Source organism: Herpailurus yagouaroundi, unplaced genomic scaffold, assembly GCF_014898765.1.
Source record: "Herpailurus yagouaroundi ecotype Mexico unplaced genomic scaffold, PumYag 188, whole genome shotgun sequence".
NCBI lineage: Eukaryota > Metazoa > Chordata > Mammalia > Carnivora > Felidae > Herpailurus > Herpailurus yagouaroundi.
This window is the reverse complement of record NW_024412419.1, coordinates 35,994,730-36,022,681: the sequence shown is the minus strand read 5'-3', so window position 1 is coordinate 36,022,681 and position 27,952 is coordinate 35,994,730. Positions and strand designations below refer to the sequence as shown.

Below are 27,952 nucleotides of genomic sequence, written 5' to 3'. Positions count from 1 at the left end.
GATGGCTCGGAGCCTGGAGCCTGTTTCCGATTCTGTGTCTCCCTCTCTCTCTCTGCCCCTCCCCCGTTCATGCTCTGTCTCTCTCTGTCCCAAAAATAAATAAACGTTGAAAAAAAAAAATTTAAAATAAGGAGATGATCCTGATTATCCAGGCGGGCCCAATGGCATCACAAGAGTCCTTTAAACATGGAGAGGGAGGCAGAAGAGACGTGATCTGAGACTCGAGCAGCAGTTGCTGGCTTTGGAGATGGAAAGGGGCCACATGCCAAAGAGTGCGGGCAGCTCACAGAAGCTGGAAGAGGCAGAAAATAAATTGTCCTATAGAGCCTGGAGAAAGGAACACAGCCCTGGAGCCATCCTGATTTTAACCCAGCGATGCCTGGGTCAGGGTTCTGACTTCCAGAATTATAAGATAGTAAATTTGTATTGTGTTAAGCCACTGAGTTGGTGGTAAGTGCTTACCCTGCAGCAATGGGAAGTTAATACACAGCATTTCAAGAGCAGCCTTCCACATGGTGGGAGTGATGGAGAGGCATCCGGGGCGGGCGCTGCAAAACAGAAATAAAATATTAAAAATGTCTGCATTTCTACATTTCTAGCAGCCACATATGACACATAAGAACAACAGGGGCACCTGGGTGGCTCAATGGGTTAAGCATCTGACTTCAGCTCAGGTCACGATCTCACAGTTCACCAGTTCGAGCCCCGTGTTGGGCTCTGTGCTGACAGCTCAGAGCCTGGAGCCTGCTTCATGGATTCTGCATCTCCCTCTCTCTCTGCCCCTCCCCTGCTCCTGCTCTCTCTCTCTCTCTCTCTCTCTCTCTCTCAAAAATAAATAAACATTAACAATTTTTTTTAAGGGGCACCTGGGTCACTCAGTCGGTTATGCATCCGACTTCGGCTCAGGTCATGATCTCGCAGTCCGTGAGTTCGAGCCCCGCGTCGGGCTCTATGCTGACAGCTCAGAGCCTGGAGCCTGCTTCAGAGTCTGTGTCTCCCTCTCTCTGCCCTTCCCCGCTTGTGCTCTGTCTCTCTCTGTCTCTCAAAAATAAATAAACGTTAAAAAAATTTTTTTTAATTTTTTTAAAGAACAGGCAAAATCAGTTTAATAATGTTTTAAAGCAACGTGTTCTGAATACTGTCATTTCAACATATAATCGATACAAATAAATGAGACATTTATGGTATTAATTAGATAATCTATGTGTTAGATATTATTAATGAGATGTTCCACATTCTGTTTTCATCCTGTCTTCAGAATCCCGTGTGCATTTTACACTCACAGGACATCTCAATTTTTCCGGCCACACTTCAAGTGCTCATGAGCCACACATGGCCAGTGGCTACTGTGGTGGACTGCATAGTGGCCATACCTCTGGTTGCTCGAGTGGCAACAGCTAGCAGTAGCCTGGACAGGGATTCATTTGTGAGAGACACAAGGGAAACTGCCAACCCCTGCTGATCTGCGGCTATGGGTAAGACATCTGAGAGTCAAGTTCTTTCCTAATCAGGATCCTCAGTGGCCGTGGGGGCACCCCGATTGTGTTTGTGCATCTGAGAGTCCAGAGGGGTCAGTGGGCTCAATCGTGGTGGACAGGAAGGCCCCAGAGAAGACAGGCGTGGCTACTGGCTTGGGGGAAATGACAGCTCCTTGGATCGAGGGTGGAGAGTCCCACGGGAACACGCACAGGCTAAGAAGGAAATTTTAAAAGCCTGTGCCTGGAACATTCTGCCTCTAAAGAATCAGGTGAGCTCGGAGCAGGGAGCCAACTACAGAGAGAGTGTGAGACGGCTTCATATTTGGAAAGTAGAGAGAAACCGTTGCTTGGGCTTTGGATGCGGAGCATCAGAAACTCCAGGAGGAATGAGATCAGCTGAAAAAAAAAAAAAAATGGGTTTGATCTTATAGACCAAACAGGAACAGTGGGGAACAGGCCAAAACCAGAGTGGAGGAGAACAGAAAGCCGCCTCCATGGCTGTAACTCTGTTCCTCGTCTTTGGGGGAAGGTGGGACCAGCTGGGAACAGGCTGAAGGTGATGTCGGTGGTAGCCTTAAGGGGTGGCCAGGAGAGGGAGGAAAGCTCAGCTGCAGGAGAAGAGCAGAAGCAGGGCCTGGGGCGGGGGGCCACCTGTAGACAGGTCACAGGAGTCACTTATAGCCCTGGGGCCTGAAAGAACCAAGGGAAGTCGGCCGGGCCAGCAGCTCTGGGCCGACTGGCCCAGCCAGCCCTCCCCAGGCGTGAATGATGGTAGCAGCCTTCAGCCCCTCTCCCCACACTGCAGACAGAAGAGAGCTGGAGAAGCCAGAAAGGGGGGGGAGCTGACCTGGCGTCCCCCCTCCCCAGGAGGGTGCAGCCCAGGCCTCCAGCATCCCATGGAGCTCAACCATTAAAATCTGCTCAGCACTTAAAGGTTCCAGCCACTAGTTGGGGCCAAAAAACGTCCTTGGTCTTTGACCTTGGCCTGTGGCAACATTGCCGTTTTCTACGGGGGTATGGGACCTAGGAGCTGAGAATAGCCTTCAGCCAACTTACACATCATCTCCCTTACTCTCACCATAGTCATTCGAGGTGGGGATCATTCTTGGCCATTTCATGTCTGAGAAAACAGAGCCTCGGGGAGGTGGGGGTGACTCCGTGGAATAGTCAGGACAGGGCTTGGTTTGCTGTTGTAACCAACATCTTTGAAATCTCATACCAACACAATAGTTCATTCTGGCTCCCACTATATGTCTCTAGGGGGCTGGCAGGAGCATCGTCTCCGCCCAGGTCACTCAGGGATTCAGGATGATTGAGGCTCTGCTCTCTGGAACGGTGGCCTTCCCAAACCCCCTGGCAGGGGAGGATACAGCTGGAGGCTTGCACACTGGCTCTTCTATGCTTTGGTGTGGCCCTGCCTAACTAGAAAGGAGCAGGGAAGTCTGAGAGAGCAGCGAGGATGTCCAATGAGGCACACGCAGTCAGGAAGTGAGAGCAAGTTTTTAACTCAGGAGTGTCTAATGTCACAGTCCTTGCTCTCAAGTCTATATTATACAGCTTTGCCCCCAATGACTTTGAATGCTTGTTGTGAGCTGTACGGCAATGCGCAAGTTCAAGGGATGTCAACACCATGACTCCCCGAGAGTTTCATAAATCTCCTCCTCAGCGCCTCCCCAGGGAGAGAGGGCTCTGCAAACCAAGGGCCCTCTCCGGCCAGGAGGCAATCGGGCACTACCCCTGCCCTCTGGGCCTCTCCCCTGCATTCCAGCCTGCACACTATGTCCCTGTTTAGTCCAGTGCCCTCAGGTTCCTAAGCTGGAAGATTCCTTTTCATTCTTGTGGAAGCTGGAGCCCCAGTTCTCCTCCACCGCTAGTGCCTGCCCCAATCCTTGCTACCGGCCCTGCTAATCTGTTAATTATCCGCTGCTAGCGGTGAAGCCTGTTAATTGAAAACTCAGCCCCCTCCTTTAATTGCCTGCCTGCCTTCTGGCTGTTTTGGTTTCCTCGCCATTCTCTGTAAGCTGTTGGGCCTTTGGTTCTCTGCCTTTGAGTTCTGGATTTCTTCCTGGCCATTTGTTACCGCCTTTTACAGAGCTGATCACTGGGGCTGCTGAGGCCCTGGTGTGAGAATGAGGGAGTCGCACCCACTCCTTCTTGATCTACTGTGGGGGGCAGGAAGGCAGATAAAGCAGTTTGCCCCAGGAACTAATGGAGAGGTCCTAGGCCGGTGGGAGGACTCACAGGGGAAGCAGATTTTAACTTAAACGAAATGCCAAACTCCCCATCCTTGCAGAGCTGGCCAGAGGAGCTGGCTGCCTGGGAGGGTTGTCAGGGGCCTCAAAGCGGGCTGTGCAGGTGCCTGGAAGGTTTCCACTCTGAGTCTGCCCCTCATCCCCACACCCACTGCCTAGAGGGTTTTCTGACCTTCAGTCCTTTGAATCTGGCCCCTGGCCTCATCCACCCCTTCTCTCCCTGGCACATCACCAGATTGGCCAGGCACAGATAGAATGTGCAAGTGTCAACAATCTGATGAGTGAAAAAAAGCGAAGTTCAGAAAAATGGGGATAATATGATCCCATTTTTCTAATAAAGCTGAGTGGGGTAAAATATATATATATGTTTGTAACACATTTTTTTAAAGTTCTAGTAAAATGCCCACCAAATTGATGAGCAGTAATTTTTGGAGGGTGGGTTGGGAGAAGGAGAAGTGAAGACTAACATTTTTTTTTTTAATTTTTTTTTTCAACATTTATTTATTTTTGGGACAGAGAGAGACAGAGCACGAACGGGGGAGGGGCAGAGAGAGAGGGAGACACAGAATCGGAAACAGGCTCCAGGCTCTGAGCCATCAGCCCAGAGCCTGACGCGGGGCTCGAACTCACGGACTGCGAGATCGTGACCTGGCTGAAGTCGGACGCCTAACCGACTGCGCCACCCAGGCACCCCAAGACTAACATTTTTATTGTTACCGTTTGAATTATTTCACCAAGAAAGGGAGCACGTGAACATTTGTCCTCAATGGCTATGACCTTGGACAAACCACTTGACCACCATGAGCCCCAGCGACCTCATCCGTAAAAGGGAGACCTGTCCTCAAATCCCCTTTCACTCTGTATTAGGGCTCTTGGTTGGAAGCAACCTAAACCAACCCAAGCTTGTATAATAAAAAGGGGAAGCCTTTCGGGGTGCCTGGATGGCTATAAGTTAAGCATCCAATGCTTGATTTCGGCTCAGGTCATGATCTCACAGTTTGTGAGTTCAAGCCCCGTGTCAGGGTCCACGCACAGGCTCCACAGCATGGAACCTGCTTGGGATTCTCTCCCTCTCTCTCTGTCCCTCCCTGGTTTGTGCTCTCTCTCTCTCTCTCTCTCCCAATAAATAAATAAGCTTTTAAAAAAGGTGTGGGGAGAAGCCTTTCATAAAAGGACACAGGGATTTTTATGCATCCAGATGTTAGGCAAGAAGAATAATGCTAGGGATATCTCTCCATCTCTCCTTACCTGTGTTCCTGTTTTCTTCTCTCTCTTTAAAGAATGATTTCTCTGCTTCCACATCCCCATGGAAAAAAAACAAAGCAATAAGGTTTACATATCATGGGTCTAGCCCACTAGAAAGGCCTAGGTCCTAATTCTAAAGTCTTAGGCAAGGTTCTTATTGGCCAACTTGGTGACTATCAGTCAGGACAGGTTCGGGTATGCTGTGGTAACAAACAGCCCCCAAATCTCAATGGCTTTAAAGCAGTAAAATGTCTTACACATGCAACATGTCCACCGTGGGTATCGTCACTCAGTGACCCAGTATGATGGAGGCTGCATCTCAACAGGTGCATCCAGGACCTCACAAACACGGAAAGAGATGGGGAGACTCACATGGGCTCTTAAAGCTTCCTCCTGGAAGTCACACGCACATCGCTTCCTGTGACGTTTGGTTGGTCAGAGCAATCAGATGCCACAGGCCTGAACTGCAGTGGACGGAGAAGTCAACCACGATGAGCCTGGAATCGAAGAAACAGCCCCACTGACTACCAGAATGACCACTCTCCTTTCACTGGCCCATCCCTACAGGAAGTCCCACTATGCTAATGAAATGCTGCCAGCAAAGGAGGAAGAGATTCTTGGGGAGGCTTCAGTTTCTGCCATTGTTAGCTTGCTCCTTTTCTGTGGTGCAAAAACAAAGACAAAAACACATCAAGGCTGGGAGCTAGAAGTCCGAAAGATTGCTGGAGACTCCCTGTGAATCCCAGGGTTGCCAAAGCCCCCACTCCCCACACTTCGGAACTTGGGGTCCCAGGAGGACAGCCTTCTCCTCAACCCAACCTTTTCCCCCTTCCAGCATGAAAGACAATACTTCTGAAGGTCGAGTCTGGGGAGAGGGTGGGGGATGGGAGGGAACCTCTGAAAAATTCTACCTAAGGATCCACAACATAAGCTCCTTGCTCTGGTGGTCCCTCACCGTCTTCATCTTCAGAAACCATGTGGACATTAAGGAGTGGGTGCCAGGCAGAGGTGAGCTTCAGGGTTCAGAGGCCTGGGTTCAAGCCCTGGCTCTATCACTAACTGGCTCTCTGACCTGGGCAAGTCAGTTAATACCCTGGAGCCTCAGTTTTCTCATCTGTAAGCTGGGTTAATTACAATGTCTGGCTGCCCGATGGTCCTTCTGGGTTCTGGTGAGGACCGGCTGCTATGATGGGTGTCACGGCTCCTTGCAAGGGGTGATGCCTGGGCAAATATAAAAGGTTGTCTTTGTCGTCATGGCCCACCGGGGATCCTCACGAGGGACTGGCCCTGCCCTGCCTCACGCCTGCCCCTGGGAATGGCCCACCTTCTCTCGTGCCTCCCCACCCAGCCATGAAACAGTCACTCTGCCAGCTCTGGAGAAGAACTCATCTCTGAGATTTTAGACAGAATAATTTCTTCTCCCTCTCACGCCTGCCTGTCCGGGAAAATCACACAACCCACATGCTCCCCCCCGTGTGCACCCACACGCTCCCAAAGCCATTGTTTCCCTCATCAGCCAGCAAAAAGCTTCCCATCTCTGCGAAGCCGAGTGAGGCATGGGAAGAGGAGGGGAGGCTGAGGAAAGAGGGCTGGCACCCCTACCTAGAGGGGCTCCTAGCACCTGGCCAAGGGCTGACCTCAGGAGGCAGGGACCGGGCTCCTTCCAGGCTCCCACCCGTCTGGTTCCGGCCACGAAGCTAGCTCTGGATCAGGTCAGTCACCCTGCGAGGCCCACCCTGCTGAGGCCTTGACCCAAGCCACTGCAGAAACCACACAGGGCAGGAGTGAGTGTCAGTGCCCTGGCGTCAACGGCTGTTGACCCACCCAGGGAGCGTGGGTCACACAGCCAGTTAGTGACAGGCAGGATGAGAAGTCCCATGCTCTTTCTGTACTCTTTCCCAGACCTTCTTGCCACCAGAGAGAGGCCTGGAAGCCAGAAGAGCCTGGAAGGAGTTTCAAGGAGAGCCAAGGGACACTGGGAGCCCCAACTCCTCCCTCCCCGTGCTGGGGGCACCCAGGTCTCTGCCACCCAGCACTGCTGGGGTTGGTTCCGCCAGCTCTTGGAAACAGCAGCCCCTTTTCCCAGCACACCATTCATCACGAGGACCAGGCTCCATCAGGCATCAAGCCTGCAAGGTCCCCATCAAGTGCAGGCATCCAAGGAGCAGGCCGGCTTCACCAACTGTGACTGAGTCTCTTCGGGACTGGACAGGTACGCCTGGAGAGGGGCACGCCCTGGCCACCCTCCCCTCCAGTAGAAGGCAGGTTCTAGATCAGGGTCCAGAAGGGTCTGACGTGGACCCTTCCCCCTCTACCATCCAGGACCCTGGGTCTGGGGACTGATGATGGATTAAGGGAGCTCAGGGAGCAAGGAAGTGCGAGGCAGACGGAGCATTTGGGGGGAGACTGGAGACAGCGGACCCTTTCTCTACAGTAATGCCGACCTTTGCTCAAAACCTGTTTCCACGCCTCCTGTTTCTCCCCAGACGTGGCCTTCTACCAAAGGCCCTTGAGGAGGGAAGCCAGAAATAGCTGAGGCACCAGAGTCTGGCCCTTCTTGCAGCTCCCAGGTGGATACTGCTCCCCTCTCAGAGACTGGGGTGGGTTCTCCAGGATGGGAGGGAGCTGATCCCAGAGAAGGAAGGCGGTCTGAGAGAGGCAGTGGCCTTCCCAGGCTCCCAGAGCAGGGTTCCTGGCCCCGGGAACTGGGGGACACGCCCCATCTCTGCTGTTCCCACAGCCACCTCCTTCTGACCCCTCCACAAACTCCCTTGTCACTGCACCTGGCCCCACAGCCCATCAGGAGCCAGGGAGAGCGCCTCTCCAGGCACCAAAGGGTTTTGTGGACGGCACTGAGAGACAAAGCTTAGGGCCATCCTGGGGACTGATCATCATCCAGTCCCACCATAACCAGGGCCATAAATAGGCCATGTTCCTTGACCCAGTAATCCCACTGTTTGGAATTCCTCCCAAAGACATAATTGCAAGGGGAAAGTAGCTATATGTGCCTGGCTGTTTATAGGAACATTATTTATAATAGTACAAAACCGGAATCAGCCAAAAGGCTCTGCAAGTTGTGGAGCGGATGGATGATGTGTCAATAAGGCAGAATATTTGTGACGCGGCCAGGAAAAACGGCAACCTTGGAAAATTCTTCGTGAAATAATGTTAAGGGAAAAGAGAACAAAAACGCATACCCGTTTATTCAGTCGGCAAATGGTAACTGAGTACTGGGTCTAGGCCAGACTAGTACTGCTCTAGGCACTGGAGAGACTGCCATGCATGGGACCAAGCCCTTACCCTCCTGGAAGGAACATTCCAGAAGTGATGCATATGGTAAACAAGGAATCATAACATCATCAGTTAAGTGCCTCCCTAAGACAGGCAGTGAACAGAGAGACTCTCCCAACCCCCACTCCCCTGCCCTAGCTGCTCTCTGCCGCTCACTGTGGGGTCCATCTTGTCTGGGCAAGTGGGTCACCAGAATGTAGCCCAGCAGAGGACCACGGACTCCCAAGGGAAAAGCCTTTCATCAGGCAAGGGCTACACCCCGGAGTGAGGAAGACAGGGCCGCCGTGCGACAATAACTTACCAGGCCAAGGGCAATGGAGACAGCCAGCCTGAAGGGTCTTCAGGAGGGAAATTTGGCAAGGCACTTTTGGAAAGCCCATGAACGCTTGGGTTTGCGGACGAGCCAGGGAGAGAAGCAGGCCCCCAGAGTGTGAGCTAGGTGGTCTACTAACCTGGCAAGTAGGGGCTCAGGATTGACTGTGCCTTGGGGACTAGGGGTCCAACCTGTCCTAGCAGGACCAGATCTGTATGTAGGATGTGTCCCATGGTGGCCCGTGGAGGTAAGCAGGTAGGAAGGAGGGGTCCAAGTGTAATCTAGAGGTGGGCCGGCCCCAGTCCTGCCCACTCTGTGAAGCCCACTCCATTCAGATGCAGAATCTTCCCTCACTAGGTCCTCCTGCGTGGGGGCAAGAGATTCACAGAGCAGTGGGGCTTGGAGGGATAGAGAAGCCGGGTTTCCAAGAACAGGAGGCCTTTTCCATTTTCCCAGAGCCTGGAGGGATCTTCCTAGGGTGGGGCAGAGCCCAGGAATGGAATTGCGGGGCACCCCCACCAAGTCCAGGGTCCAAGTAGACTGCTGGCTGTGGTCAGGGCTGGGGAACACTCTCTGTCATCACTCTCCTGGCCCAAGCAGAAGCTAAGAGACTCCCAGCTCGGGGCCCGTGGGAGGCACCAGGCAAACAGAGGAGTCGCGAGCTAAACATGCTATTAGCAGCGACGGAGAAGTGACAATTATCTGCACAGCTGTCAGCAGCATCTCTCTGCCCCCTCGAACCCGCACTCGGGGAGGGGCCACCTCTCATCTGCCTTCCCAGAGATCCCAACCCAGGAGAGAAAGGTGAGGAGGCGGGCATTCTGGGCCACCATTCCCTCGTGCTATGCCCGGGCCTTTCCCTGGGGATCCGGCCTTTCATCTGGTGACAGGGGACAGAATGGCAAGGCCCATCTCTCCACCTGTTCCCCTATAGCTAGCTGGGCCTTTGTTTCTCCAACTGCGAGCCGGCGGTGAAAGTAACACTGCCTCACGGGGTTGTTGGGAGGGTCCAATGAGATATTTTGGGCAAAAGCACCTTGCAAATGCTAGAGGGCCACGGGGTCACTGTTGTTACAATTCTTCCATCCCAAAGATCTAATCTCCAGGGGTTCTCATTGTCTATTTCACTCACATGGAATCAAATTGAGGCCTAGGAAGCGCAAGCAATGTGACCAAAGTCACACAGCTACAAACGGAAATAGGTGTCAGTTTCAACGTTGGAACCCGGAGGAAGCTCAAAGAACATCTACCCCCATTCTGTTAAAGGGGACCTGAGGTCCAGAAAAGTGACCACAGAGCAGGATGGAGGGCGGACAGCACTGAAGGCCAGCCCTGCCAGTTCCCGCCCGGTGCCTTCTCTGGCTTTGTCCCCAGCCGGGGGCGGCTGGCCAGAGCAGCTGAGGAATGAACCAACCGCGGAGAATTGAAGCTCAACCCCAGCGGCCCTACTGGAGCTTGTGCCTCTCAGAGGGGCCCTCTTGGAGACACAGTGCCATCACCTAGAGGAGTACACGCCTAGTGTTGGGCGTGTGGGCTCCACGGCCAGCTAATGAGAGTTGGGCCTTGACTGGAGGGGTAAGGAGCCTGTCCAGGTACCACAGCCGGTCACACTTTCTGAAAGCTCACTCTGTCAGCTCTTGGGAACTGAACACCTTCCCCCAACACTGCCCCTCCAACGGGGTCAGTCTCCACATCTGACCGAAGAGCTCCCTGCAGGGGGTAGGCTGGGAGGTGAGAGGCAGGGTGAGAGGCAGGGTGTGCTTGGGGCCCTGCCCACCTGCCCGCCCCCACCTCCAGTCAGCCTCAGGAAAGCGTTCAGGGGAAGAGCGGACTGGGGAGGCGGGGATGATGTGTCCCACTTGTGTGGGAGAGATGGTGAGGGGGGATGGGGGTGACTCACAGGACAGTGAGGGACATGACGTGTATCAAGGAACCAAGTGGCAGAGAAGGGAGGTGGAGGCTCAGGGATGGTCGAGGAGGGGGTGCGTGGCGAAGGAACTCATTCCCAGAAGCCACTTGGCCACCTCTCAGGACTTTAAAAGGCGACGGGCTCGTGCCCCTTGGGATTCATTTCGGCTCTGAGTAACAGCGTGTGAACAAGAGGGAAGTTTATTTCTCTCTCACACCTGCCTGTGGGGAGCCTGGAGCCAACCTAATGGCACTGCCCTGTGAGGGAGGGGGGACCTCTAGCCCACCCACAGCCCTCTCACCCCCAGGCAGCGCGTACAGAAGCCTTGCCTTTCTTCCCTCTGCTTACGCTCAGCTGTGTGCCAGGGCTCTCTGGGCCTCAGCTGCCTGGTCTGGAAAGAAGGCAGAATGCTAGTGCCTCTGCCATCAGGGAGCACTCAGGGAAGACTCTGCCCCCGGCCGCACTGTCCCCCCGACTGACCCACCCTCAGCCCGGGCCTCTGCGGCCACAACCATGACAGGCGTCATTGGCAGAGTGAGGGCTCTAAGAGGAAGTACTGGGAGCATCCAGGGACATCAGCGGAGATCATCTTGGGTGGCCCCTTCTTCTCTCTTAGAGCCTCCTCCCCAATAAGACGCCCTGGGCCCTTGGCCTTTCTGGACAGGCCTCCCACTGTGGCCTGAGTGTCTCTGCCTTGCTACTGGTGTTCACATTGTGAAACAGAGGAGGGTGATGCTTAATCCAAAGGCGCAAAGCTCTAATGGAGAGATTTCAGCCTTGAGGGGGAAGAGTTTGGCACGGTGTCCCCCACTCCGCCATGTGTCCTGAGCCTGTCCTGAGCTCCAGGTTCCCTGACTTTTCCACTGCCATCTGCACATTCCCCACAGAGACAGCCAGCCTTCAGGGAACCGTTGAGCAAGTTAGATATCTGCTCTTCGGGGTGACCCCGTGCCAATTACCCTTCCTTCCTCCCTCTAGGGGATAATGTGAGAACTGGGGTGTGTGTGTGTGTGTGTGTGTGTGTGTGTGTGTGTGTGAAGGGACCTGGGGGGGGAGTCTGCTGAGACTTCTGGGGAAACTCCCCATTTGCTGTCTTTGGATGTGTGAGGACATGGTGTCTAAGCAGTGGCAGCCATCTTGTGACCATGAGGAAACAAGCCCAAAGCGGGGAAAAATGGTCCTTGACTACATCATTGAGCGGCTAAATTAGCCAGCCCTGGCAGCGCCCTGCCTCTATTTGTTATGTGACATAATAAAAGCATCACGTGCATTTACACATTTTAGATGGGCAAACTCCTTCAGTTGCAGCCAAAAGTACTCTAACACAAAGGCCAAACACTATCTGGTGCCCACCTGCCTTTTCAGCCTCATCTTCCACCACAACCCTTCTAATGCATCTCTAGGTGAAACATGTTTTGCTTTCTTTGTTTTGCCTGCTGCCGATGGGCCTCCTCCGGTCTCTTCTAATTGGTGAACTCTTAGCCATCCCTCAAAGCCCAGATCAAAAACTCCCTCTTCTGCAAACTTCTAAGCTCCCCCAGGCAGAACTCAAGGCCCTGTTTTGTTACTTCAAACGCCTTCACGGTAGAATTCCCAGATAGTTCTCTGTCCACTCATCAGCTGCTCACCCCAATGCACTGTGAGCTCCTCGATGTTAAAGACCCCTTCTTCTTTATCAGAGTCTCCCTAGCACTGCATCTGGCATGCTACAGGTTCTTAGTAAATGCTGAATGCTGAATAAATAAAAACCCTCCCTCCTCCAGCCCTCAACTCTCCTGATGTTCTTGTCCAGCTGGGCAGGAAGGTGGTATACCTCTCACTACCCAGGGAAAAGAATGCCAAGGTCGCCAGACTAGTTGACACAAAGTGAGGACTCCAGGCTGGGTTTCCTGGCTCCTGTCCAGGGCTCTTTCCAGAACTGAGTGGGGGAAACTGGGTGTGTTTCAGAGCTGGCATGACAGCTGTCCAAATTGACGTGACAGTGAGGAAGGCAGGAGCTGGGGGAGCAGAGGGAGCTGTCAGGTGCTGAACAATGCCGCCTGCCAGCCACCAAAGAGCAGAGGGGGGTGGGGAGGGGGAAGGGAGTTTGGTGCCCGGAAGGGGCTTGGGACCTCTTCTCCCAAGCACACCCACTCCCCCAGCCCATGCTGAGTCAAGCCTCTCACCAGGCAAAGGTGTGGACCCTGCAGCCGGTGGGCTCAGGGTCAGCCAGGGCCCCTTTGGGAACTCAACGAGAGTGGCCTAGAGGGGCTTTGGAGACTGGAATGCTGCTTTGCCCATGTGGGGAGGGAGCAGGGTTCAGTGGCAAGAGCACCAGCCATTTCTGGGGATGTGGACCGGGTTCCTGGGGCCAGCCCTGCTCCCCTGAAGCTAATGGCAGGATTGGATATATGCTGTGACTTCTGAGCCCCCATCCTAGAGGCCCATGGAGCTGGGTTCCTGAGCGCCGAGCTGCCCTGGCCACAGCACACAGACACTCTGGGCCTGGCTCCTGCCTGAGTCCAGCCAGTGTGGCCTCTGCAGGCCTTCCTTCAGCTGCAGACCAAATCTGCCTTCCTGAGACCTGAGCCTCCCAGGCGGGGTGGCAGTAGGGGAGGGAGGGGGGGGGGCCCCCCCCCAGTGCTCAGGAGCTGCAGCCAAGAGTTTTATTTTTTATTTATTTACTAGGTTTTCAAGATTTTTTTAAGTTGCCCAAGAACATCTTTTTGTAAGAAAAAAAACCAAAACCCCACACACTTGAATATTCTAGGCAATGCTAATGTGTCTTTTAACTACTTCCTGCTCCCCCAAACAAGTTTCTGTCCCTAGAGATAGTAACTTCAGCTGGTATTATTTTTTCACAAAAATACTCCATGCAAAAATATATACTTGTTCATGGTAAACAGGTACCAAATGTCTACGATGAAATGTTTCCTTCTCCCCAGTAATCAATATTAACAATTTTGGGGGGTCTTCCTCTGAACCTTCTAAAATCCAAATACGGGAGTAAGATATTCATTGTTTTCTCACAAAATACATAGTCCTTGTTTTCTACCCAAATGGGGTCATGTTCTGTTGGCGGTCCTGCTTCTCAGAGGCTTCTCCTTGCACACCCAGAAAGACTGCGAAGGTGGCTGCTGGGGCGTCCCTTCTCCCAACTGCTGAGCTATGACTAACCCGGCCCAGTCCCTGCAGTGGACCCCTCCCTGGGGTCTGCAGAGCTGGAGGAGGAGTCCGGGTGCGCATAGTGGGATGGCGAGCATCCACGAGGGGCACTCAGAGGGTCCCGGACTAGCTGCTGGTGACCTCAAGCCCGCCACCAACCTTGAGTTTCTCCACGGGAGGTCGGAGTGAGAGTGATGGAGTCAGTCCAGTCCCTTCCTGCCTCCCCAAGAATGAGCAGGGGGTCACATCTTCCCCGTGCCCCAGTTCAGCAGCATGAGCTTGCTGACGGTGTTTGATCTGCACCAGCAACCCCCGGCCGGGATCCCAGGCTGGGCACCACTGTGCCTGCTCCCTGAGCTCTACTTGTCCGTTTCTTCTTTTTTCTTAATTTTTTTTTTAAGTTTATTTATCTTGAGAGGAGAGAGAGAGAGAGAGAGCGAGCGAGCAGGGGAGCGGCAGAGAGAGAGGGAGAGAGAGAGAGAATCCCGGGGCTCCATCCCAGGACCATGAGATCGCGACCTGAGCCGGAACCAAGAGTCAGACGCTCAACCGACCGAGCCACCTGACGTCCTATTTGTCCATTCGTTCTAATACCGGGAGTCCTGAAACAATGCCACAGACTGGGAGGCTGTGTGGCCAGTGAGGCCCGGCAAAAGGCCCCACGCCTCACCCCCCCCCCCCCCCGCCCCCAGCCAAGGCAAAAGGAGGCCTCAGCCTAGCTTAGCTGTTACCCCATGTCTACCTCGACTGCTGCTGTACTCATTCAAAAAATAAACGCCCTCTCTGCCAAAACAAAGAAAAAAAGGGGGGAGGAACCCCAATAAAAAACTCAATATTCCTGAGATGTAGGTCTTCTCAAACAGGAGGCAGCTACTGCTAGAGCAGAGTTTGGGAGAGGCAGGGGTGGGCTCTCTCTCTCTCTCTTTTTTTTTTCTTATTAATGCTTTCCATTTTTGCCCAGGAGGTGCGTCTTGTCAAAATACTTTCTGGAATGTGATCTCCACGTGCCTGGCTGGGAATTAAAGTTGCTGCCGGTTAGTGTTTTCCTTGCCTATTTGCTGTGTTTGTTTGTAATGATCGCCAGGAGGGGGTGGAGGGGGGCGGTGAGGGCGGTTAGTGACAGGATGTTACAATGGAGGTCGAGAGAGGGACATGTGCACAAGGTCAGGGGGAGCTGCCCCAGCAGCAGCTGGGGGCCAAAAGGGTCAACCAGCCAGGGGGTCAAATCCTCCCTGGAGCCAGCCATCTGCTACAAGAACCTGGATGAATACATTGGCCCAACTACGCATCAAGCGTGACGATACGCTGAAGACATTTGCAGACATAGCTGCCTCGTCGGCCCCTTTTCTCGGGGAATTTTGGGAAGAGATGTTCCATCAAAACCAGGCAGGAGCTCCAAGCAGCACTGACAAGGACTTATGTGGGCTTTTGGAGGCCTGAGGGCTCAACGCAACCTCCTCGCCTGAGCAAGAGGAAACAGGGCTCTGAACGATGATGTTAAGGAACTGTCCAGGTCCCTCGGCCAGGCCCAAGTCACTGCTTCCCCCTGTGGACAACGGAGCTGAGAAAATGGATCCAGTCATGCAAGGGCTCGGGGCCACTCCGGATCTGGCTGCGGCTCTTCAGTTGTCCACTCGCCGGGCCTGGCAGTCTGGAGCGCGGATTTAGGAGAAACCCCAAGGCTCCTGCAGGTTCAGCAGCAACAGGTGCGTGATGGGCCCAGGAGTGGTTACACGTGGCCCAGGATCCGCCAAGCCTAGTGCGAATGTGCTCCAAGGTCCAGTCCTGGCACGGGTTCATTGCTTCTCTGACCAGACAGCAAGTCCTGCCAACAGGCCTCAGGCTCCCCGAGACCACTGTAGGAGGCCAGATGAAGATCCGGTGGCCCCAGGGGTCTACTCTTGAGCCTTTTGCCTGGAATCCCATTTCCTGGAGTAGAATCTGCAGCCCAAGGGGAGGGGCCAGGAACGCATGTCCTCTGGGCTCTCCCCCACCCTCCCATCCCCTCCCCCTGATCCCTTGGGGAGTGGCATCGATGATTCTTTGTCAGTCTGCACTGGTGGCTCTCAGTGTTATGCCTCATTCCCTTAGTCTTAGTCCCATGAAGTCTCCTTTTATTATTACATAACTACTGCCATTTGACGGGCTTTGCTCTCTTTATTTTGGAAACAAACAGTTTTGAATCCTGAAAGCAAGGAAACAGGATGCTGAGTGGCCTGGCCGGGGTCTGCCAGATGGTAATAGGAGTATAAACGGTAAGGATGAGAACTGTCATTAACCGAGCACTTTGCTCCATATACACTGTCTCGCTTACTTTCACTGAGCGTGGTCTGCAAAGGCCCCCCGCTAGTCACCCATTTTATGGTGAGGCTCAGAGGCATAAGGCCAAGTGTCCCAGTTCACCTGCTCCTATGTTACGAGCTGGGATTTGAAACCAGAATCTTCTGCCTCTGTGGCTTCTCAGCCTGTCCCTTCCTCAGTCTCGCAAGGGGACTCAGCGACACTGTGCTGGGCCATCCCACTGAGGTGATCAGAACGCATGACCTGGACCCTGACTGGAAGCAGACACTGTGCATTGGGGAGTGGGTGGACAAGAGGGACGAGACATGGTCCTCCCCACAGGGGGGGTTTGCCGGGAGCAAGGGAACCCCCCAGTGAAGCTGGAAATGGCCGTCCATCCTCGATGGTGAACCGCACCCTGCCATGGGGAGCCACGGGGAGCCACTTCAGTGATAGAAGGAGCGTGAGCCGAGGTGGAGGGGGCTCCTGGGCAAAGGCCCAGAGGTGCAGGTGAGGGGAATTTGGGAATTGGTGAAGACGTTGGAGGTGGCTGTGAGGCCCCATGTTGGGGAGAAGCTGAGAGAGAACAGCCCCTCTGGCGGTGGCCCCCTACTTCCCTCTGGGGCCCCTGAGTGGGGCTGTCTCCCCACCCCCACTCCCATCCAGGGAGAGCACTGCTGCCCTGGGCAGGCCAGGGAAACAGTCGGGGTTCTGGTGTGCAAAGAAGGCCCCTCCAGCCCCTTTAGGCAGCCTGGGGGAAGGGGGAAACTCAGAGTCCATCCCACTGAGTGACCTTCCTTCTGGAGACCCCCCACACCCAAGGCTCTAGTCTCCTTCCAAAGTGATAAGAGCCAAAGATAGTAGCAAAACCACTCTTGTAAAGTGAGTGCTAGAAGGATGTAAGTGAAAACGGCTAGGATGTCAGAGGTGAAGGACTTCTGAGCTGTTCTCGCATCCAGCCTTCATTTTACAGAGGAAGAAACAGGCCCAGGGAGGTCATATAATGTGCCCGAGATGAGCCAGTGACTTGGAGACAGACCTTGCCGTCTCTCCTACACCATGCTGCCCGCAGACTGACAACTCTTTTCTCACCTCCTTTACCTGCTCCTGACCCCAAATATTTCTCCTCAACCTGCCATACTGGATGGGATCACATCATTAAGACAGTTTCTTGGAGGTGGTTAATCTGCATGCCCTTTTTAGGAAGGCTTTAAATGGGTATCAGTCACTCACACCTTAGTATGAACTAGTTTTATCAGCTGCTTTCCCCAGAGCTAACAAAGCATGGGCATTGGTGGAAGGGGAATTTTTTTTTTCTTTTTAAAGGGCAGAGAAAGGGATAACTGGATTCTCTGGCTTTGTTCAGGGAAGACAAGCTTAAATGGGCCCCAGGCAGCTGTTCTAGTGCAAAGAGGAGGTCTGCTTTCAAGTCCAATTTCTCAGATTTATTCTCTCTAAGCCCCACGTCCTATCTCTGCAAAACAGCGGCAGTGAATTGACTGAATCAGAAGTCCCCTCCAGGCTGACATTCTAGTTTTCCCCACCACAAGGAGAGGGTCCCAGAAAGGGTGTGAGCAGTCTTCCAGCTCCCCAGCTTCCCCACCCCCACCCCACAACCCCACCCCAGGTCCCAGAACAGGAACGCAGACTTCAGGACCTTTCATCTCATGGGCCAAGTCCTGTTGGGGCTCCCATGAAGGCAGGAAGATGGGCTCCAGCAGGAGTCAATCACAGAGGGAAATTCCTGCGTTGTCAGCACAGCAGGAAGCAGACTGAACCTCTCAGCCCGTCTCTACCTTCAGCCTGTAACAGCCTCTTCCAGGGAGCAGGACCTGACTCCCTCCCTGACAAACATAAACATCTGTTGTATTTGTGGGTTTTCCACAGCTTACAGAGCTCCATATCTTCATTACTTCTCTCTTTTCATGCTAACAGTACTTTATTGCGGTACAGTATAATTAACATGCAATGTAGTGTGCAAATCTTAAGTATACAGCTCAATGAATCTCTGAAATGGGTACACTCCTGCAGCCATCACTTACATCAGGATAATAAATGAGTCTTGCAATGGTGTAATTTATTTACCCCTCTCAGTCCTTTGTGCTTGTGTTACTGTATATTTTACTTCTGCATTCTTATTATTTTTGCTTTAAATGGCCAAAAGCCTTTTTAAAAACGGGGCGGGGGGGGAACTGATCTGTTATATTTGTCCAAATGTTTACAATTTCTAGAGTCTCCATTTCTTTCTGGTAGTCTGGGCTTCTTTCCCTTGGCCCGAAGAACTTCCTTTAATATTTCTTGTAGTATAAGTCTCCTAGCAATGATTCTCCAAGCTTTTATTTGCATCTATGTTCGTGAAAGATATTGGTCCATAGTTTTCTTTTTCTGATTTTGGTGTTAGGGTGATGTTGGCTTCACAAAATGAGTCAGGAAGTATTCCCTCTGCTTCTATCCTCCGCAAGCAATTGTAGAAAATTAGTATAAATTCTTCCTTAAATGCTGGGTAGAATTCACCAGTGAACCCATCTGGGCCTGGTGCTTTCTGTTTTAGAAGGTTATTAGTTATTGACTCGATTTCTTTAATAGATATAGGCCTATTCAGATTGTCTATTTCACCGTGCATGAGTTGGCAGATTGTATCTTTCAAGGAATTGGTCCGTTTTGCATAGATTATCAAGTTTGTGGGCATAGGTCAGCTCATAATATTCCCTTATTATCATTTTAATAAAGGAGCTGGAGGGGCGCCTGGGTGGCGCAGTCGGTTAAGCGTCCGACTTCAGCCAGGTCACGATCTCGCGGTCCGGGAGTTCAAGCCCCGCGTCGGGCTCTGGGCTGATGGCTCAGAGCCTGGAGCCTGTTTCCGATTCTGTGTCTCCCTCTCTCTCTGCCCCTCCCCCATTCATGCTCTGTCTCTCTCTGTCCCAAAAATAAATAAAAAACGTTGAAAAAAAATTTTAATAAAGGAGCTGGAGTGATGAACCCTCCTTCATTTCTGATATTAGTAATTTATGTCCTCTTTCTTTTTTTCTTAGTTTGATTGGCTAAAGGTTTATCAATTTTATTGATCTTTTCAAAGAACCCACTCTTGTTTTCATTGATGTTCTCTTTGGATTTCCTGACAGATTACTAGCCTGAGGGGTTTATCTCATTGGTCTTTGTCAAGAGTAGAGCAAGATGGCAGCTGGGTTAGTTTCAGTTCACTGAGGTTTTAATATTTCAAGGGTGAGTTCAGGTCCCATCCCCCTCCATCAGGGCTTTGGATCTAAGCACCGTGAGATATCTGTGTGTGTGTGTGTGTGTGTGTGTGTGTGTACCTATGTTTCTTTTTTTTTTTTTTAATGTTTATTTATTTATTTTGAGAGAGAGAGCATGAGCAGGGGTGGGACAGAGAGAGAGAGAGAGAGAGAGAGAGAGAACAACAAGCAGGCTCCATGCTCTCAGCACAGAGCCCAACATGGGGCTCAAACTCACGAACCAAGAGATCACAACCTGAGCTGAAATCAAGAGTCGACTGCTTAACCGACTGGGCCACCAAGGTGCCCCTCTATCTATGTTTCTATCTGCTTATCTATCTATCTAATCTATCATGTATCTCATACTTTCCAGACCTGGCCCCGGCTGATGCTTATTCAGCCAAAGCTCCCTGGAGAAAAACTGGCAGGCCAGCTCGCAGAGGATAGCTCTATCTTTGGGGGCTCCTCTAGACTCTAATATACCAGACAAGTTCACCTGGTTGTTGAAAGTTTGGACATTGTCTCCTTTCCCAGGAAAGTCCCTCCACCTGTCAGGCCTGCTCCTCCATTACCCAGTTTAGGCAACCACCGCCCCCCCCCCCCCCCAGGCAGTATGAAAGCAACTGCCAATCTCTTCTCTCCTGAAAGGCTTTGCCCTCTCTGTAATTTAGTTCACTTGGACTGTGTGTGTGTGTGTGTGTGTGTGTGTGTGTCCACAGCTTTCCTATGGCTTTAAAGGAAACATTTAAAAATTTTTGTCTGCTGTGCTCTTCAGTTTGGATAATTTATTTCAATCTGCCTTTGAGTTCCCTGATCCTTGTTGCTATGGCAGGAACAATGGTCTTTCACAACCTTCCATATCCTACCAGAGCTGTGCCTATTATCTCCTTCTAGCCTCCCATCAGCTCTGTGAATTGGTCAGGTCAGGGATTGGCATCATCGTCCCTGTTTCACAGCTGAGGGCACAAAGGACTAGAAGGGTCTGTGAACGCTCAGAAGACATAATGAAGCCCTAACTGGAACCCCATCTCCCCAGCCCAGTGCCCTTCCCCGCAGGACTCTGCCATGGGGCTCCTGCTCACGTGATCAGGCTCCTTGTCAACCCCGCTTCACGTGGGCCATGAGGCACCGCACAGAGCTGGACCCTAGGGTTCAGGTCTCCCTGGCCCTGTTCAGTCCCTGTGTCCACTCCTTCTCTCAGAGTGGAGGGAAGCTCGAGCAACCCCAGCAAGGCTTGGGGGCCCTCCAGACTGAAGGAGCCTATAGGATACCCCACTCCACCCCCAAAGCCCTAGGGACGGGCTGCCTGTACCCTCTGTACTTTTGCCCTACTCATGCTCCAAGACACATGCACAACTTGTCCTCTGGTTCCATCCAGACTCCAAACAGCCCTGCGTTTTCATCCCTAGCCACTTGAATGAAACCCTCTAAACCCAGTTTCCCAGGGCCAGTAGCTCAGCTAACAGCTAATATCACAAAGGCATCATTGTTGGACCAGGGAACCCTCTGGGTCCCTCTGCTATACCTTTCCTTCCAAGAAATATTAACAGCCCACAGAAAATGGCTCTGTTTACGACGTGTACAATTTTGACCTTAAGTGTCTTATTTAGTGCCTGCTGCATGCCAGGCTTTGGGCAATAATGCCATAGTCCTTCATCTTCATAGGCAATCTGGCCAAACCCTGCAAACATCTGAAATGCCTGCAAACATTCTTTCTCCCTGTCCCAGTCCCCTGGCCCTGCTACCTTCAAGGGCTGCTTGCCCTCTGGGGCACTTGAGAGGCTGTCTTTCTGGATGCGCAGTCGCTTTCCCAAAATTAATTATTGTCACGTTTCAGGCCTGCCCTCCCAAATCCCACCTCCCTCTCACAAATTTAGAAGTAAATGGTGCCTCGAGATGCTCCCTGATTTGCAGGGTGGTGGTGACTGACAACCTTGAAATCCGGTGAATAATCTCATCTCCCAGGACTAGGTCATCATCCCCACCCCTTCCCTGGAGCATGCTGAAATAGATCCTTTGGGCAAGCCCGTTGGGCTCACAGCGGACCCCCCAATATCAGACACCTGGGCCTGCCATAACTCTAATGGGCTCACATCGTGGCAGAAGGCATGAGCAGGGTGAGTTCACCCTCCACTCTTTGGAGTAGAGAGGCCTGGATTTAGATCCTGGTCGCCCACTTATTGACTGAACTTGGCCATTTGCTTTCCACCTATCTGGCCTCCAGTGAGGACAGGCCAGGGCACTGCATCAGGTGTACCAGGAACGAAGAGAATGCTCACTTCCAAGGCCCGTGTCCTCTGCTGACCTCCATCAAGTGTGGGCTGGCCCAAACACTGCTCTCAGTGGTGGGAAAGCTTTCCTACGACTCCATTGGAACAGCCTCCCCCCAAAATAACACAGGTCTGAGGTTCACAAGCAATGCTCAAGGACACCAAAGGGCTCTTCTGAGTCTGTAGGAGGAAGCTCGGAACCCATGCAAATCTTGTTCAGATGCCAGCTCTGCCGTTTATCCCCCCTGTGGCCTCGGGCAGTTATTTAGCCTCCGTGGGACCCAGTTTCCTCATCTGAAAGGAGAATGATGACACCTGAGAGGAGATGGCTCGTGTACGACATACACCTAGCTCACAAACAGGTATTCAGTAACGTCCATTGTCTGCCTCCTTCCTTCCCCTCCCCTCCCCAGCTAGGAACTACAGAAACCTGCAGACACGACCAAGCACTCACTGTCTTGACTACGTGACCTTCGAAAAATCAGGGAGGCACGAGGGGTGCCAACAGATTAAGTCACGGGGGGATTCTGTACCCATTTTCAAAGAAGACATTTAAAGACCCGCATACGGTTAAGCTTGAATTTTTTATCTCCAGCAAGATTCGCAAACTATTCAGTGGCTTGATTCACAAGCACCGGGAAATGGCGTCTGCAGGCTCTTCTGGAAGGAAGCAATAGTGGCTGATATGCGGGGCCCCGCCGCTGGCCATGCCAACCCAAACCCCTTCCCCTCTTTGGTACCTGACGGGCATTAGGAAGAAGATGTTAGAAGCATAGCATTTCTCGATTTGACAAACTGTCTCACGGTCCCCTCGGTGGCGATGGGCACAGGTTATAGCTCGGTGCATTTACACAGATGAAGGAGCAACTAATTATTCACAGACTGGGCCTCTGACACAGCCATGGGACTCTATCCTAGCCCAAGAGCTTGACAATGAGTTGGATGGACCACAGTATATCTATTAACCAACACCGAGGTCACACCGGCTAGAAAGGATGGCGAGCTCGTTGAATGAGGACCTAGATTCAGAATTAACCCAGGACTGTGGAGCAGTGGGTGTACTCTTAGACGTTGCTGGTGGGAGTGAAGAGAATACAGGCACTTTGGGGGAAAAAAATCTGTCAGTGTCTTATAAAATTAAATATACATCTACACATGAGCCAGCGATTCCAGTATTAAATATTTACCCAAGAGAAATGAAGACATATGTCCACACAAAGGCTCAAACACAAACGTTCTTAGCAGGTTTGTTCGTAACAGCCAACGATTGTAAATGGCCTAGCTGTCCATCAGTAGGATGGAACCTAAACACAGTGTGGTATAGTCATACAACAGAACACTACCCTGCAACAAAAAGGAACAAGCCACAGACATACACAGCAAGGTCAGTGACTCTCAAGAACGTGTTGCTGATAAAAAAAAAAAGTCTGACACTGTAAGAGTCCACTTATCTGAGTTTCTAGAATAGGCAAAACCCATCAAAACAGTGCTTGCCTCTAGAGGGTTGAGATGGACATTACCAGGGAAAGGCTTGAAAGAGCTTTCTGGGGTGACGGTAATGTTCTCTATCTTGAGAGCGATTGGGGCTACACAGGTGTTCGCGTCGGTCAAAACCTGGGACTCGTACATTTCGTTGTATATATCAAAAACACGTAAATCGATATTGATCTCTAGTCAACGTATGCCCGCTGGAATATTGGGGGGAGCGGCAGGAGAAGAGTACTGATGTCTGCAACTTACTTTGGAAGTTACCAAAAGGTACGATGGATATCCAGGTGGGTAGATATGTGGTAAAGGATACTAAAATATAAATTACAGAATCAAGGTGGTGAGTACACAGGTGTTTACCATCTGATTCATTCAACGTTTTTACAGGTTTGAAAATTTCATAGTAAGATGTTCAAAAAAAATTAACCCACCAGGATAGGGAGATGGCTGAGAATCAGTAGGGTGAATCGAATGCCAGTGAAGGACAATGGTCTCTTCAGCTAGAGGTGCTTCTTTGCTTGAGCAAGGAGTGAGCACGTCTCGGTTCGCCAGCTGTTTACATTCATATTCACGTTCAGCTCATAAGTTTGTTACGAGCACATGTGCTGCTCCTGTAAAAGACGCTGAATTAATAGATGCTTCCACAATACCTGCTCATAGAAAGCATCCATACTGCTCACATCCCCTTGATGCCGGAGATCCTGTTGGGAGAGACATTAGCAGATGACTGTGTATCAATCAGGATATGCTGCATTTCACTGCAGTAACAAAAGATCCCCAAATCTCAATGGCTTCTCGCTCATGGTCCACGTTTGTGGTGGCTCTGACCCATGTCATCTTAGCTCTGGAACCCAAGCTAATAAAGTAGCCTTTATCTGGGAAATTCTTTTTTTTAATTTTTTTTTTAATTTTTTTTTAATGTTTATTTATTTTTGAGACAGAGAGAGACAGAGCATGATTGGGGGAGGGGCAGAGAGAGAGGGAGACACAGAATCGGAAGCAGGCTCCAGGCTCTGAGCCATCAGCCCAGAGCCCGACGCGGGGCTCGAACTCACAAACCGTGAGATCGTGACCTGAGCTAAAGTTGGATGCTCAACCGACTGAGCCACCCAGGCGCCCCTCTGGGAAATTCTATCTGGTGACAGAGGGAAAAGAGACAGAGCAAACCACAGACTGGCTCTTACAGCTTTGGCCTGAAAGGGACATGTGACATTTCTGCTCACAGATCATCGGCCTAAACAAGGAACATGGCTCCTCCTTGGTTCAGCTGGACGCGGATGCCCCGTTCTCCTGTGGGGAGAGGTACAGTAGACCATGGCCAATAGTGATTTGCTTTACTCTGAGGATTCCATCAGGATGTGTGAAGTCTGGGAAGGGTGAGAGGACTAGGAGAGAAGAGGTTGGGGGATGACATGATGCTTTTCTTTACACACTTTGAAGGACACAGGACGAGACTTGCTCTGCACCACTCCAGTGGCAGCCTAAGGACGTTTCCAATGGCTGGGAGTGACTGGTCACCACAGGAAGCACTTTCTTTTTCTTTTTTTCAAAGCGTATCCATTTATCTTGAGAGAGAGAGAATGCATGCACATGAGCGGGGGAGGGGCAGAGAGAGAGAGCAGGAGAAAGAGAGAGGATCCCGAGCAGGCTCCATGCTGTCAGTGCTGACACAGGGCTCGAACCCATGCACCATGAGATCATGACCTGAGCTGAAACCAAGAGCCCAGCATTCAACCAACAGAGCCCCTCAGGTGCCCCAGGAAGGACTTGCTAACAAAGACCACCCAACAGTTGGGAGCAAGGAGGGTACAAATTACCTGGGCACCTCCGTGGGCCCTGCATGGTGCCCAGCACTTAAAGATATTGTATTCCATCCTCCCTATCTGCCTGAAAATACTCAGCCCAGCTGCCCACAAAGCAGTGAGCTCCTTGTCCTCAGAAGGATGTAAGCAGAGCCCAGATGGCCATGTGACAGTGCCGTGGATGCAACCCCTGCATGGGAAAGGTGAGGTCAGAGCAGAGTGTACCCACCCCCCACCAAAGTACCCTTGGGAGGGGGCACCTGGGAGGGCCTCTATTCTCTCTCTTGGCATCACCTGCCCCTCACAGGACTGCCAACTGGGCTGCTTCATAACCAGGGTTCCAAACAAGCATGCTTTCTGGGAGGGGACCACAAGGGCAGAAACCTCCAGCCTTGGGCAGCTGCCCAGGGCTCTGAGACCTGGAATGCTGGCCAGGACTATTACTGAGCACCTATGACCTTGGCAAGGGTATAGCTGCAGGGGAGGGGGCACTGACCTAGCGCACTTGCAAGTAACTCAAGCAGATGGGCCTGGCCTGCGTCTCCGGGTCTCTGAGTGCATCCGCCAGAGCCACATGGAAAGAGCGTTGGCCAGCTGTCCAGTGTGGCTCCCACGACATACTCAGGGCTACAAGCAGGCAGTTCCGGTGAGCCGCACTCCCCCGGGGTGCCCGCTGTATGTAGAGAGACCGCCTGTTCTCTCGCAGATGATTTGCTTCTCAAAAATATCAGGCCCATCTTGCCATTGTGATAACCCTTTTCATAGTACTTTCCAGCTGAAGCCTCTGCGGGCTCCACCCCTGCGTCCTGGCCAGGGCAGGGATCCGGTCCCAGGCTCGCACATGCCCCAGCACAGGTGCTAGTTTGGGAGGGCAGGCAAAAGAGAAGGACCCAGCCTGCAGCCCAGATGCTTGCCTGCCCCCCGGGAACACTCCGTTTGCCCCGCTGAAGTCGCTGAATTGGGCTGCAAGGCCAGCCCTTCACTCCACCTCCCACTCGAGCAGCACCTGACAGCTACAAAGTTCCTCCACCTCCAGGAGTGTACCTGACCTCACAACACCCCTGGAGAGGAGGGAAGCAGCCTGCCCAAGGTCACACCACTGGTAAAGGACAGGCAGAGGCAGGGACCCACGTCTCCAGCTTCTCAGAGCCTACCCACCCGTGGGCCAGCTCCTGGGCTGTGTCTACGTGAGTAGGAAGCCCGCCCCTCCTGCCTCTTCCCCCCACCCCTGGCAGGGCCTCCACATCCTGGAGTCAACGTACAGTGAACTTCTGCCCTAGGGGTCCCTCCCACTCAAGCCTGGTGCGGAGCCATTGGCCTCCAGGGTGGTGGATACCAGAGAGGCAGAATACAGGCCTGGCTCAGGGCTGGCCAGCCACAGGCCAGGAACTGCAGAGCTGCTCACGTCCGCACATTTCTGAGCATCTACATCCCTTGGCTCGCTTCCAGGGCCCAAGACTCCCACCCCTCCACTGGAGACAGCCGCCTTCTGCACTCAGCCAGAGGTGGCCCAAGAATTCTGGCTGGCTCAGCCTCCTACTCCGACCTCGGCAGAGAGGCACGCGGAAGGCCATGCCTCCCTAGCCCTCCCGCCCCTGCTCTCTCCCAGGGCTGCACGATCAAATGCTGACCCTCAGGGCTGTCGCCCTGCCTGGGTCCCCACACACAAGCCCCACCCCCCGCAACTGCTTCACACCCCCTGGGGCGGCTCACCCTCTCCCTCCAGCCACGATGCCCTTCCCCACTCTTGCCTCTTTCTTCCCAGGCGCGTGAGCCAAGGCACAGGCCTCCACTCAGGCCCTGTGAGGTGCCCGGGCAGACTTATTTCAGTGTCCTTCCTCCCCCCCTGCGCCCTCTAGCCTCCCAGGGATGTCCTTCAATACCCAGGTATCCTTAGAACTATCTAGTATGATTCATGGATGCCGGTGCTCTCAGTTCACAGAAGTGTTTTCACGGTATAGCCCCTGCCCATCACATACCTCTTTACTCAGCACCATATTCTTAGGATCTCCCGGGGATGATGTGTCACCTTGCTCGTGGCTCCTGACGGCCACGTGGCTCACACCTATCTGTCCTCCTGACGCTGGACCGCTGATTTAATCCTACACTACCCTGCCATAAACAACACTTCGAGAACCATCCTCGTGAAGGCTCCTGTAGACCTGCGTGGGAGCTGCCTGTGGGACGCCACAGAGTTACACATACTTCGTATCCTAGGTGCTGTCGGATTGTTCCCGAGCCACAGGACTGTCCCCGCTCCACTAGCTGGCATGATGAGACGAGAGAGGACGTGCTCGTTTGGAAAAGTCTTTGCTTCCTGACAAGGCAGGAGCTGATGTTTGAAAGAAGGCAAGCTTAGGGTGCAGGGGACACGTGTCTCCAAAGAGAAGGTGAGGAAGGAGGGAGGAGGAAGGAAGGAGCTGCCGTGGCGGGGGCGGTGGGGAGGGGGGAGGCCAAGTGAGGAGTCCCATGGGCAGATTCGGAGCTGTCTAAAACGTCACCTTAGAGCTACTCGCTCTGCGGGATATGGTGAGACCCCCCCCCCTCCTCAGAACTACCAGCTGCTCCGAGGCATCTGCTCTCTTCCCACAATGCTTCATATGAGGGGGCTTCTGAGGGGCCCCAGGAGGGGAGCAGTGGTATGGAGCAGGCACCAGTGTGGGGGTCAAACGGGGAAGAATAGAGCCCCGGTGGTAACAGACCTCCTCCTAGAGGGCTTCAGCCCCCCCGCCCCCCGCCCCGGAGCACGGAGTTTGGGGTTCTTGGCCATCTCGTCTAGACCCCAAGGGCGGGGAGGTGCTCCTGACACCCGGAGGATGCCGCCTGGCAGGTGTGGACGTTGTTGAGGAAGTCACTTCCCACATCGCAGAGCGCGGCGCTGAGGACCCTGGGGAGAAACGACCTCTGCACAGTTATCTGTGCTGCGTCTGAGCCTGGCTGTGGGCGGAGCTAATGAACTGTGTACACGCGGTCTCTAATCAGGTTTCCCACTGAGGCCGCCGTTATCACGGGGGGACGGGCGCCTGGGTGGCCACCTCTCCCTGGGTTCTCGGGTCATCTTTTCACTTTCCTGATGGTGTTCTTGGAAGCATGGGGTTTTTTTGTTTTGTTTTGTTTTTTCGAAGAAGTCCAGTTTATCCGTTTTTTTTTTCCTTCGGTTGCTTGTACTCTTGGTGTCACATTTAAGAAGCCACTGCCCAGTCCAATGCCGTGAGATTATGTCTTTTTTCTTGTAAGAGTTTTGTCG

General features: G+C 52.7%; 1 long non-coding RNA gene across 1 annotated transcript; it reads right to left on the bottom strand.

Moving 5' to 3' along the window:
* Window positions 1-127: 127 nt before the first annotated feature.
* On the bottom strand, window positions 128-27,514 carry LOC121044412 (uncharacterized). The gene is made up of 5 exons (XR_005797292.1): window positions 26,685-27,514; window positions 23,335-23,514; window positions 5,348-5,472; window positions 463-548; window positions 128-292 (listed from the first exon to the last, which is right to left on the bottom strand). It is a non-coding gene; the product is annotated as an uncharacterized LOC121044412 (long non-coding RNA).
* Window positions 27,515-27,952: the final 438 nt, after the last annotated feature.